The sequence below is a fragment of the Pongo pygmaeus genome, chromosome 16 (genome assembly GCF_028885625.2).
Source record: "Pongo pygmaeus isolate AG05252 chromosome 16, NHGRI_mPonPyg2-v2.0_pri, whole genome shotgun sequence".
In the NCBI taxonomy this organism is placed as follows: Eukaryota; Metazoa; Chordata; class Mammalia; order Primates; family Hominidae; genus Pongo; species Pongo pygmaeus.
The window spans coordinates 22,722,976-22,736,678 of NC_072389.2; the positions used below are offsets into that span (position 1 = coordinate 22,722,976).

General features: G+C 40.6%; 1 pseudogene; it reads right to left on the bottom strand.

Annotated features, from left to right (window-relative positions):
• LOC134738383 (ADAMTS-like protein 3) overlaps positions 1-13,703 on the bottom strand; it is a 100,854-nt pseudogene that overhangs the window by 56,643 nt on the left and 30,508 nt on the right.

The following is a 13,703-nucleotide window of genomic DNA, read 5'->3' on the forward strand; positions in this document are numbered from 1 at the left end:
AATGAGTATCTTCAGCCCTTAGCTCCTATGCAGAAACCTCTGTTCCCAACCTGAGGTATGTTTATTTACTGGCCTAAATTGCCTTTACCTCAAAAGACCATGGTAACAGGCCGACTGACAAATAATGTGTGCTTCTGTGCTCATTGGCAGGGCTAGCTTTGGAACAGCATGCAGGAGATGGGACTATGTCACACAGCATCTAATAACAAATATCTGTCCAGATGTTCTCGAGCATCATAGTGTAACTCCCATTTTCTGCCCTTTATACTGCCTCTAAGAAATCAGGAGGCTGGTGAGGATAAAACAGTCATCTGCCTTCTGACTCTGTAGTGGGACATCGGACACTGAAAAGCAGAGGCGTTAACCACAGGCATGGGCCAGCGGCCACTTGGGGAGTTTGGTAGCCTACAATTGCCCAGATTTACCCCTCAAAATTCTAGGGTGGGGCCTGAGGATTAGAATGTGGGACAAGTTCCCCAAGTGCTCCTGATGTGCACCCTGGGTTAGGAACCATGGAGCTGGCTGGGCTCTGCCAAAGGGAAACAAGGGGTAGGTTGGCTGAGGCAGTCTTTGCTCCCCTCTGGCTCCATTTCTGTGCTACCTTTGTTCCCTGTCCCATCACTCTAAGCCTCGGTGCGCCTCTCGCCTCATGCTCATCTAGCTGTCCTTGGAAGACACTTTGGGAGAGTGGTTAAGCACATGAACTCTGAGGTCAGAACCATCTTGACCACTCGCCATTTGTGAGACCTTGACCAAGGTGCTTAATTTCACTGAGCCTATTTCTCCATTTGTTAAATGGGGGGTGGAGGGGTATAGTAGTACCTACCTTGTAGGGTTATGTTAAGAATAAATAATGTCATACATGACAAATACATAGCACAGTGTAAGCATACAAACTCTGGGGGCCACTATTATTATCATTTTCCCAATAAGTATTTTTACTAATAATCCCAGTGCTCTCAGCTGGTCAGCAGGTGTCAGGTCTCCTGGGTGACCCCGGGTGTTGCAGTGCTTGGCTACCAATAAGCTGCTTCTGATTTTAATTCACATTCCTCAAGGACTGCTGCCATAGGGATGCTGGTCTAAGTGGGCTCTTCAATTCTGTGTAGGTCAAGTCAACACACCTTTACTGGAAACATATTGGGTGCCAGGTACTGGGCCAGGTGCATGAGGTTCTTGAGGAGCTCACATACCAATGAGGGGGTCAATGCACAAACTAAACCTCCCTCTTGCAGGCTGTGACAGTAACATGTTAAAAGGCAACCAAGTAGCAGTTCATGGGAGATAAGAGGAAACTTCACACCAACTCATTCTTGTGGTATATCTAAAATTTCCTGGGTCCTTTAAGAATAAAGACAAGCCATCACTGTCAAGCCTTTCATTAAAAGTTTGGAAAATTGCTTCATATAAGTTCCTGGGACTTGTTTCTCTAAACTCCATTCAATCCTAATATCTATTTTTTTTTAAAACAACGAACAACTTACACATACACTTAATAGATTTTCAGAGCTAGAAGAGGTCATATAAATTGTCCATGCTCACTGTGCAGATGAAAAAGTTGAGGCACCAGTAAATGAAGCATCTTGCCTAAGAAGATAGATTGTTAGAGGTCAAACTGAGGTTATTTCCCCAGTCTTTGGCTTCCAGTCCAGTTCTATTGCACAATATCATTTAGTCCCACTGAAATCATAACAGGAAGCAGAATCATCTCCAGCGAAGGCCATGTATTCATTTGTTCAACATTAACTGAGCTCCTAGGATGTGTTCAGTACTGCACTAGCACTAGGAATAAAATGGTGAACACCACAGACATGGTGCCTGCTCTTGCAAAGCTTACTAGTGGGAGAGGCAAATTAAACAAATAAATGAAATAACCACTTCTTTCCCTCAAGGCTAAGCAAGAACTAAACAGAAAAGAGAAGGGCCTACTTTACGTAGAGTGGTCAAAGAAAGCCTCTCTGAGGAGGCGACACTTGTGCTCAAGGTTGAGAAAGAGGTAACTACGTTGAAGAGCAGGGAGACACATGTTCCAGGTTCGGGGATGGGTTGGTGCAAAGGCCCACGGGGAGAATGGGCACCTGACATTCTGGAATCTCCCAGAAAGCCAGTGTAACTGGAGATTAGGGAATGAGGAGCAGATGGCAGCACATGATGTAACACAGGGGCCAGATGATACAGGCTTTAAAGGCTTTGGAGAGGGATGCGGATTTTATCATAGGTGTAAGGCGATTCATGAAGAGGCCAGGGAGTTCTTCACAGTCTGTCTGCTTCTCCATGTAAAATACAATCTATGACATTCCTTCGCAACACAGTCTACATGCTATTTTTCCATTATCTCTCTTCATGCACGGGGCCAGAAGACACACAAAAACATGTAAAAGAGCTAGGCAAGGACTAGAACTCAGGAGTCTTTATTTCTAGACACAGGGTCTTCCTTCCAGGCCACACTCTCCCTTGCTGAATTAAATGGAGGAGGGGGCAACTTTTAATTCCATTAAAAGGAACAGGGTCTTTGGTTTGAATATTCCTTTCTCAGCCACAGTTCTGATAGAAGAGTATGACCAGCCAGAATCTCACCCTAGAAAGACGAATGTGGAGGTAGAAAGAGATGATGTGGGAAGACAGGAGAATGAAAACCAATCCATGTTACCATGTTAGCAGACCCTTTATATCCTATACAATCTTCCTTGTTATGGAATAAGTTAAATTTGTAAATGGTTTTTGGGAGTGACAGTCAAAGGAGACATGAACAGTGGATGAAGGGAAAAACTCTTAAGAATTACCCTGTGAGGCAGCCCTACGATCCACCTAGCCCAGGATTCTATTTGTGTCAAGGAATCCATTAGAAGAGTGTGTTTATCTTCATACTGTCAAAACTTGAGCAAAATGCTGGTGTTCCCAGTTGGCCTTAGGTATCACTGTATCAATAGGCTTGGCTGCCACCATGTAAAAATGGACAAAAAGCTTAGAATAGACAAGCAGATCTTGTTTATTTGCCTCACACATGTGTGCCCTGATGTGGACAAGACCAAAATAAGGAACAAATTTGGAAATACAACTAAGTTTCTAAATGCCAAGTCAAGACTCTCTAAACAGATATGTTTGTTGTTGTTTTTAGAGCTTTCTCTCTTTAATACCTGAGTGGCCTCTAGTTTTCTTTTCCAACATCCAAAGCTGTTTATGTTGGTTGTCAGTTCCGTCTCTCTCCTTCTCCCTCTGAACAGGAAATCTGTGTGTTGTATCTGGATAAATTTCTGATTTTTTTCATAGCAAAGGTTTTGGCTCCAGGCTCTTACACCTTGTGTCTGCCTCACCGCGTGATGGAAATGATATCCTGTATGCAGCCTTGTGCACTTGCTCCAGTGCAGGGCTGTGCCAACAGCATCTCATTGCCATGTCCTGACTCAGGGTGAGTCCCAGGGAAGATTGGAATGAATTCTTGGCAAGGTGTGGATGTAGGAGCTGCGTGGATTCTGCAGGCTGCAGTGATGCACACTCAGGGGGAGACATGGCTTCATTTCCCACATTTCTTTCACACAAAGCATGATTATAGGGAACTGCTTCCATATGGCCTAGGGAAAAATCCCAGCCAAAAACAGCTTCAGCTGGTCAGTTTCCGCGCTGTAACAGACGTGACGGGGCCATAATTAGAATCAAGATGGTGAAGGACTGTGTTTTCTCGCAGGCAGGAATCTTTGCTACCTTTAGCCTTAGCTCAAGCACACGCATACGGAACCTTATAAAATGCCAGCATCCTGTGGGATCTTCCTGGCTTATACCATGTCACTCATGCCCTGCACTGAAGGATCTGTGCCCTCCAGTTCCCCTTTCTATGTAGAAATTGATTTAAAAAAAAAGGACATTTTAGGGGTTCTTAACCTGGAATGTCCTAACAGGCATCAGGGGTCTGAGAACCTCACAAAAAATCAGAATGGCAAATGTGGGGCTTATAAGTACACATATATTTTCCTGGAAAGAAAATGCATAACTTTTAATAGATTCTCAAAAGCATATGTAATCCAAAAGCTGAAAATCAAGAGAGAGAGAGAGAGAATAATGAACTACCTTGCATTTCAGTACCTCTTCTGCACACTTCTCCAAATAAGACTGCCCTTTTTGGCACAACTTCATTTGGCATTTATCCTGGTTCAATTAGAATTATCTCAAGTTCTAATCTTTCTTGGACCCTGAGAAAACGAGGTATTTTCTGATGAGATTTCCAAACTTTCTAAGAGCAATACTAACTCTACACACTTCCATTACAGCCTGATCTGGCTACTGTCTTTCTCCCTTACTCCCCTCATCCACATGCCTTCCTGAAGGAACACTTCTCAGTATAGCCTGTCTCTTCAAACTGTGTTCACTGATCTGAGTCCTAAAACTTTGGTTTGTCCTACAATTCACTCTGTTTTCACACTTTCAATGTTGTCCTCCATACCAAGCAGTAGCTCTCTTGAAATCAATCCCCAGATGGACTGATTGTTGACTTTCAAATATGTTTACGAATACCCACATTTACATTTAAAGTATATAAGAGGTATTGAAAGGGGCAAAGTTCCCTTATCCCCCTCCCAGGGCATGCAACAGGAGGAATGGCTCGCTTCTTCTGTGCCCAGCAGCTCAAGCCCCTAGGGGGAGCATGCAGATGGGCAGGTTATGGGGAGGTTGGGGCTCCAACCCCAAGGCAGCAACTAGAGTTGAGTGTTTACAGCTCCCAAAGTTCCAGCGTGTGTTACAGTGTGCTCTTTCAGCTTAGCTGTCCGCAGGTGGCTTGTGTTAATCAGCTCAGTTAGAACCTCTGCCTTATCTCAAGGACAGAGGGCTTTCTGTATCCCAGGGCTTTCTGTATCCCTTGCCACTCCATCCCCCTTCTGCCTCCCCATCCATCTGCTGAGAGCTACCTCCACCGTTCAACAAACCTTTGCACACATTCTCCAAGCCCATGTGTGATTCATTTTTTCCAGTACCATGGGCTTGGAGAATGAGTGCAAGGTTTTATTCAATGGTGGAGGTAGCTCTCAGCAGATGGATGGGAAGGGGAAGAGGGATGAAGTGGGAAGGTAGTCTTCCCCTGGTGTCCCTTAGCAGCTGGGCTCTCGTCTGTCCACCCTCAGCCAAATTTCCCTCTGCGTCTGTGTCATTCCACTGTCAACAGCCTGTCGGTGTCTGTGTGTTTTTCTGCCAATGTGTTCCTCTCAACACCCAGTCACTGGTGTGTGTGACTGCTAGGGTCTTGGGGTTTTTATAGGCACAGAATGGGGGACATGGCAGGCCAGAGTGGTCTTTGAAAATGCAACATTTGGGTGTGAAAACAGAGTCCCTGTCCTCACCCAGGCCCTTCAATTTCCTGCCACCATCCCATATCAGTGTGACATCCTTTGGTATCCCAATGAGTAATAGTTAACAAAAACGCAGCTAGCATTTACTGAGTACTCTCTAGTTACTATGCTATTTGGAGTTCTCAACATGGGTTGATCTTTTAAATCCTGACAACAGCTCTACAAAGGCAGTACTGTTGTTATTCCCAGTTTAAAATTAGAGATCCAAGATACCCATGGAAGTGAAATAAATTAAATAACTCTGCACAGCTCATAAGCAACAGACCCAGGACTTAACCCTGGAAGGCTGGCTCCAGACCCCAATTTCTTAACTATTTCCCAATATTTCCTTTCATAATTAATTATGGGAGATGTTTCTTAACATTTCTCATCCTTAGCTTCCTCATCTGTAAAACAGGCAGGACATTATCCAAATTATAATGTAAGAATGCTGGTAGAATTAAATGATAAGTCTGAAGAGAACTTTGGGAATTACAAAGCATGTGATCAACATTAGTAATAGCAGAATGGATAGAATGCTAACTACTTGGTTTCCTGCCTCCTTGGAAGCCAAGGTGTCACACACCGTAATTCTGGTCAACGAAGCAAAATTCCCTGGGGAGAATATCCTTTCCTGGATAAAGAACACAGTATTTAAAAAAATGCTTTTCACACTATGTTCTTCCTTATTATCTGGGATGTGGATGTAACATCTCAATGTCCAATAATGACTTTGCAGCCACGGAGGCAAAAGCCACCCTCTAAGGATGTGAAGAAGAGAGAAAGGTGCCTGGTTCCTGAAGGACACAGTAAAACAGCATCCCCAGCCTTAGCTGCCTACTCCAGGCTTTTTATTAGAAAAGATTTATAAACTCCAATGCTTCTAAGTTGAGTTTTCTGTGATTTCCAGTAGAATACATTTCTCATTGGTATACCACCATTCAAAGCCACCTCCTTCATGAAGTCCAGAAATTCGAACCTCCATGAATTCATGGTTTCCAATCTCAGCTAGGCCCGTACAGCTACTCTTCTATCTTTGTACTGTTGTTGATGGCTTCTTCTTCTTTCCTTCATGGGAACAGGCTCAAGTCTCTGAGCCCTCACTCCTAGTGGCCAACTCTATCTCCTAATGAAGAGCCAAATAAAGACAATAGGCTGGAACACCTCACGGTGTTCTCCAACCAACCCTGTAGAGCTATGTAGTTGTTGACAGGGTATTGGTCTGTTCCTCTCCTCTTGTCCTGAGCAAATCCTTCCCTCTATACATTCTCTTTACTCATCAACCCATTGCAATCAAGCTTTGATTTCAGCCTGAAGTTCATCAAAATCACTCTTGTTCACATCACAAATGACCTTCAAATTGCCAAAGACAAACTTTTGGGCCCTTATTCCAGTTGAACTCATAAGAGCATTTAACATTGCTGGCCACCCCCACCTCATTTTTGTAATTACTTATTCCTTTGGGGTCATGGTACTGCTCTTGCTAAGTTCTGCATTTACCTACTTACTCTATTCATTCCTTCTCAGTTGGATTCCCTTAAACGTCTTCCCTGGCTAAATGCTTTGACTTCAGCTTTTCCTCAGGATGCAATTATTGGCTTCCTCTTATATTCTATATACTCTCTTTGGATGAACTCACCTACATTTATAACTGAATACCACCAACAAGGGGTTTTGCTATCAGCCATGATAAACTAGCACGTTTCAGATAAACCCTCCAACCATAAACAAAATATAATCACATCTGTTTGCAGGCGTCAGAAAGATACTTGGGCATTGGATACTTACGGGGTGAAAATTCTGGAGAGAATAAAATTCAGGGAGGTAGACGCTCACCTCTGTTATGTGTCTCCTCTTCATGAATTCCTTACCCAAATGAATAGCAAACATGTCCACCCAGCTGCACAAGGTGGAAAATTTGGGCCATTCTAGCTGCTTCTTTTCTCTTATAGCTGTCATTCAAAGAATTACCAAACTCTGTTCATTCTACATGCTAAAGATCTCTCCAGCTGTTCCTTCCTCTATGTTTCCTGCCACGCTACCCTAGATCAAGGCCTCATTATTTTAAACACCCTTGAATAGTTTGAAAGACATTTCCTATTTGGACTCCCTGCTTCCAAGCTCATCTGACAGGTAATCCAGCCTCCATACGCCACCAGAATTATTTTACTAAAACACTAACCTAACCATATCACTCCACTGCCTAAATCGCTTTGATGGCTCCACTTAATCTGAAAAATAAAACACAATAATGAAGGCTTTGACTCCGAATGCCATTCTGTCTTATCTTCTACCCTATTCAATGTACAGTCAGGCCTGAACAACATATTAGGAGTTCCTCAAAAAACCCAGGCTCTTCTCCAGTGTCACGCCATGAACTTTGTGTTTCCTCTGCCTGGAAAACCCTCCACCCTCCTGTAATGCTTTCCCCATTTGGGAAAATAAGTAAGATGCCGACTTTACAAGTTACATCAAACTAAATTCAAATGAATAAAAGATTTAAAATCAAATCTTTGGCTGAACTCACCTACATTTATAACTGAATACCACCAACAAGGGGGTATTCAGAAAGAATTATTATAAAGAAAAACAAAACCATAAAAGTACTGGCAGAAAACATACATGAATGATTTTTGTTTCCTTTAAGGGAGTGGTTAACAAACCTGAGGGCCAAATTCAGCCTTCAGGCTATTTTTGTAAATAAAGTTTCATTGGAATGTAGCCATGCTGATCTATTTACAGGTGTCTCTGTGTGCTTTTACACTGCAACAGCTGTGTTGAGTAGTTGAGACTATATGGCCAGCAAAGCCTAAAATATTTATTATCTATCCCTTTACAGAAAAAGTTTACTGATTCCCCAAACTAAAGGATGTTTTAAAAGACAGACATTATTAAAATGAAAAGATGGAAATTTCCAAATACATAATACTTAGAAACTTAGAAACTCTAATTATACAAAATTGAAAGTCAATGAACAAACTGGAACCATATTTGAAATAGGTATGACAGAAAAAATGTTAGTATTGGTGATATATTAAAAGCTCTCAACAATGAAGAAAAGATCTACATCCAAATAGGAAAACTGATAAATGGCTTCAATAGCTAACTGAGAAATTACAAACTATAAATGGTCAATAGATACACAACAATATTTTCTAGCTTGTTAGCAGTCAAAGGAAGACAAATAAAGGAAATTATTATTTCACGATTTACCTGAAAAATTGGTAAATACATATTTTTAAAACAGTAATACCCTGCATTGGCAAAGGTTCAAAGAAACAGGTCCTCTTCGAAGATATAATGGGAACAAAAGTTTGATACACACTTTTTGGAAGAAATTTCACTTTTAGAAAGTTGGTACAAAAGCTACTTCCAACTAAAAAAGCTTAGCATTCAGAAAATGTTATTCACATAATTGACAAATGGGATCTGATTAAACTAAAGAGCTTTTGCACTGCAAAAGAAACTACCATCAGAGTGAACAGGCAACCTACACAATGGGAGAAAATTTTTGCAACCTACTCATCTGACAAAGGGCTAATATCCAGAATCTACAATGAACTCAAACAAATTTACAAGAAAAAAACAAACAACCCAATCAAAAAGTGGGCGAAGGACATGAACAGACACTTCTCAAAAGAAGACATTTATGCAACCAAAAGACACATGAAAAAATGCTCATCATCACTGGCCATCAGAGAAATGCAAATCAAAACCACAATGAGATACCATCTCACACCAGTTAGAATGGCGATCATTAAAAAGTCAGGAAACAACAGGTGCTGGAGGGGATGTGGAGAAACAGGAACACTTTTACACTGTTGGTGGGACTGTAAACTAGTTCAACCATTGTGAAAGTCAGTGTGGCGACTCCTCAGGGATCTAGAACTAGAAATACCATTTGACCCAGCCATCCCATTACTGGGTATATACCCAAAGGATTATAAATCATGCTGCTATAAAGACACATGCACACGTATGTTTATTGCAGCACTATTCACAATAGCAAAGACTTGGAACCAATCTAAATGTCCAACAACAATAGACTGGATTAAGAAAATGTGGCACAAATACACCATGGAATACTATGCAGCTGTAAAAAAGGATGAGTTCATGTCCTTTGTAGGGACATGGATGAAACTGGAAACCATTATTCTCAGCAAACTATCACAAGGACAAAAAACCAAACACCGCATGTTCTCACTCATAGGTGGGAATTGAATAATGAGAACACATGGACACAGGAAGGGGAACATCACACCCCGGGGACTGTTGTGGGGTGGGGGGAGGAGGGAGGGATGGCATTAAGAGATATACCTAATGCTAAGTGACGAGTTAATGGGTGTAGCACACCAACATGGCACATGTATACATATGTAACAAACCTGCACGTTGTGCACATGTACCCTAAAACTTAAAGTATAATAATAATAAAATTTAAAAAAAAGAAAAAAAGAAAATGTTATTCTAGCAATAGATGGTCTAAAATACATCTTGTATGATGGTAATAACGTGTTGGGTTTAAAACCTACTTTTCTCAGGAGAAACGTGTGACTTCGATTGTCCCCGTACGAGCCTGCAGGTGAAGCCATCGCCGGCACAGACTCCACAGTTGTCCTCCTTGGCATTGCTTCCCAGTTGCCAATCGCAGCCCACTGCCTGCCAACAGAAGCATGGCGGTCAGTGGTGCCCAAATCCAGGGGAGGGGGAGCTCCCTTCATTTCAGGAAGCTTAGTTGTGATGTAATTCTTAAATGTACAGTTTGGCTCTCTTTTATGAGAACATAGTTTTATAAATGTAAATAATATAATGTCTTACAGGATAGTATCATTTATATGATGCTAATGCAAGGCTGAAATATTAATATTAAGATTTGAAGCTGTCCCTCCATATCCCCTCTCTTTTCTATTTATATTTTTATTCAGATTTCTGTGCTTTATTTTTCAAGACAAGATCTCACTCTGTTGCCCAGGTTGGAGTGCAATAGTGGGATTGTGGCTCACTGCAGCCTCAACCTCCTGGGCTCAAGTGATCCTCCCACCTCAGCCTCCCAAGTAGCTGAGATCACTTCAGCCTGGGAGGTTGAGTCACAGGCCTGCGCCCCAACACCTAGCTTTTTAAAATTTGATGTAAAGACAGGGTCTCCCTATGTTGCCCAGGCAGGTCTTGAATTCCTGGGATCAAGTGATCCTCCTGCCTTGGCCTCCCAAAATGCAGGGATTACAGGCATGTACCACACTGCCCAGCGCAGGTATTTTTATGCATATAAAATAAACAGAACATTACAGACGTTTCCTCTCTCCCCAGCCCTACACTTGTCCTATTCTCTCATTTCCTCCCCAAAACAACCACTGTCCTAAATTTGATGTCTAACCTTCTGGTTCATAGTTTTACTTTAAATATCTGTTTTTCTATTTTTACTTCTATCTCTAAATCCCTATATCCCTATATTAATAGCTGTCTATAGTCTTTATCTATATCTTTATATCTCCTTGTCTTTATCATTAGCTGTACCTATGCCTATGTATCTCTACCTCTGTCATTATATCTATTTATTTATAAACAATTTTTAAAATATAAAAAATAATTAAAAGGAGAGATGTCTCATATAAAATATGTGTTTATACTGCTATCTTTCCTTCTGTCATTTTTCATGTGTACATATGTGTATTTGCTAGATTGTAAGATTCCTTACATGAGAAAAAAGATCATGTCTTATGTTTTTTTTTTCTTAAGCGTATATTTTACATAATGTGTAAATGACAATAATATCAACTGATTTGGTGGTTTATCTCTTTCTTCCTTCCCATATTCATCTAACTTTATTTATAAACCTGGTGTTTAAGTGCAGGGACTTTGGAGGAAGAAAACACCCACGTACAAACCTGGATCCACCCACCAACCTTTTAAGGGGCAGGATGTTGAAAAATTCAAACTCTCAGAGACTCGTTTTCCTCAACAGTAAAATAGAGATAATAATACCAACATATACTTCACATAGGGCCTAGTGAGGATTCAATGAGAAAATATATGCAAAATTCTTAGTATAATGATCCAAACACTATAAAGGATTCAATAAAAGAGGGCCAATGTTATTATTTCTCTCTGTTTTTCATCTGATTTTGACTCCCGGGTAGCCCTCATGCTTCAGCTTGGAGGTGTTGAATCAGGCTCTACATTCAAGCTGTTGAAGAAGAAAGGAAACTAGAGGAAGCTGAGACAATGATTTACACACTATTCTTTCCAACATTTTGGTGTTGAATCAGACTCTACATCCAAGCTGTTGAAGAAGAAAGGAAACTAGAGGAAGCTGAGACAATGATTTACACACTATTCTTTCCAACATTTTGGTGTTGAATCAGACTCTACATCCAAGCTGTTGAAGAAGAAAGGAAACTAGAGGAAGCTGAGACAATGATTTACACACTATTCTTTCCAACGTTTTGGTGTTGAAGGGAAAGAGAAAGATCAAGTGAAAATTTCAGGGAGAGGTAGTAAGTTTCAAGGAAGTTTAGAGAATAGCTTATGATTAGAGATATTTCCAAATTCACGAAGAGCTATCATGAGGAAAGGGTCTACTTTTGTTCTGTGTATTTCCAAATGGTGAAAGCTACAGGTTTAAGCATAATTTGGTTCAATATGAGAAAGTTTGAAAAGTCAGAGATATCTAATAATAAGTATTCAATCATAGTCTAGGAGATGTCTTGGTGGAAAAATTGTAGGGGGGATTAAATTATTGGATGAGTTGCTTAATCCAATGACTTTTGAGATCCTTTAATCCTGATTATATGATTTTATAAAGATAGTAATACAATATTAATAATTGCTGATTTGTATTGAATGCTTAGCATGTACCTGGCATTATGCCACGAATATTGTACACATTATTTAATCTTCAGAGCAATTTTATGATGCAGGTGATACCTTTAACTCTATTTTATAAATAAGGAATCTAAACATTACTGAGTAAATGATTTGCCAATATTACACAGCTAGTATATAGTGTTGGTAATGGTTTTAAAACCCAAGTTATCTGACTCAGAATCTTAACACTACATTACAACTTCCTCTACCTTAAGTATCAGCAGATAGACAACAACAACAAAAGCCCAGTTACACATGCCATTAAATTAATATTTACCAGTACATGTGGAACAACTTAAGAGTGAATGATTTTGGAAACACACTTGCATGGTCAAGATTCAATCAATGAGTAATTTGTGTTCATGTAACTTTCTCCAAGGGGAGTAATACCACTATTAAATTATAGAAACACTGCCCCTGGGCCAGACTCTGTCCTCACACATTCATGTCCCTGAGCACTCTGCATTTCATGAGACTGAGAATCACTCTCTATCTGGTCATCGAGGAAGGATGTGGGCTTAGGAGCTAGGAGGGGCTTGTTTTGAAGAGTGTTTAAGGCCTTGCAAGATCTCGGGCAATTGAATACCTCCCTGAGCACTTATAATTTTTTTTAAGTTACAATTCATCCAAATGTTATAGCAAGATAAAGCATGTGAAAACATCACAGAAAAATGATATTTGAAAAGAAAGTCTTGCCTTGTGATTCATAAGGAATAAGCCAGAAATGCCTTTGAAATTGAGGGGCTACTGAATTTTGGCTTTCATATCCCATCATAATCAACAATAAGCAACTTTTTTTTTTTTTTTCTTTTTTTTTGAGACAGAGTCTCGCTGTGTCGCCCAGGCTGGAGTGCAGTGGCACGATCTCAGCTCATTGCAAGCTCTGCCTCCTGGGTTCACGCCATTCTCCTGCCTTAGCCTCCCGAGTAGCTGGGACTACAGGCGCCCGCCACCACGCCCAGCTAAGTTTTTGTATTTTTAGTAGAGACAGGGTTTCACCGTGTTAGCCAGGGTGGTCTCAATCTCCTGACCTTGCGATCTGCCCGCCCCAGCCTCCCAAGGTGCTAGGATTACAGGCGTGAGCCACCGCGCCCAGCCCAACAATAAGCAACTTCTTAAAAATTGCCTGAAGTGTTTCCAACTTCTATGACATCATCTGAAGTCATGATCTCTAATTATAGTGATTTATTAACTACTAATTGATGGATATATCAGTAAAATTTATTAACATCTATTAAATAACCATTTTCTATACTGCCAGAAACTACAGAGTATAAATTAATAACATAAGATTCTTACCTTACAGTGTAGTTAATGAGACAAGTTACACAAGATAGTGGATGACATAAACAAATATTTAAAATATATGAGTAGTGCTTTTTGGAATAAATATTCATCTATAAATCATCACTTCAGCTAAAAATTTTTTCACAGTTCCTGCATATGATTTCCTGATCAGCTAAAAGATAATACTTAAATAAGTGTCACTAGTCCAAATGAAGCAAAATATGAATTTTTCAG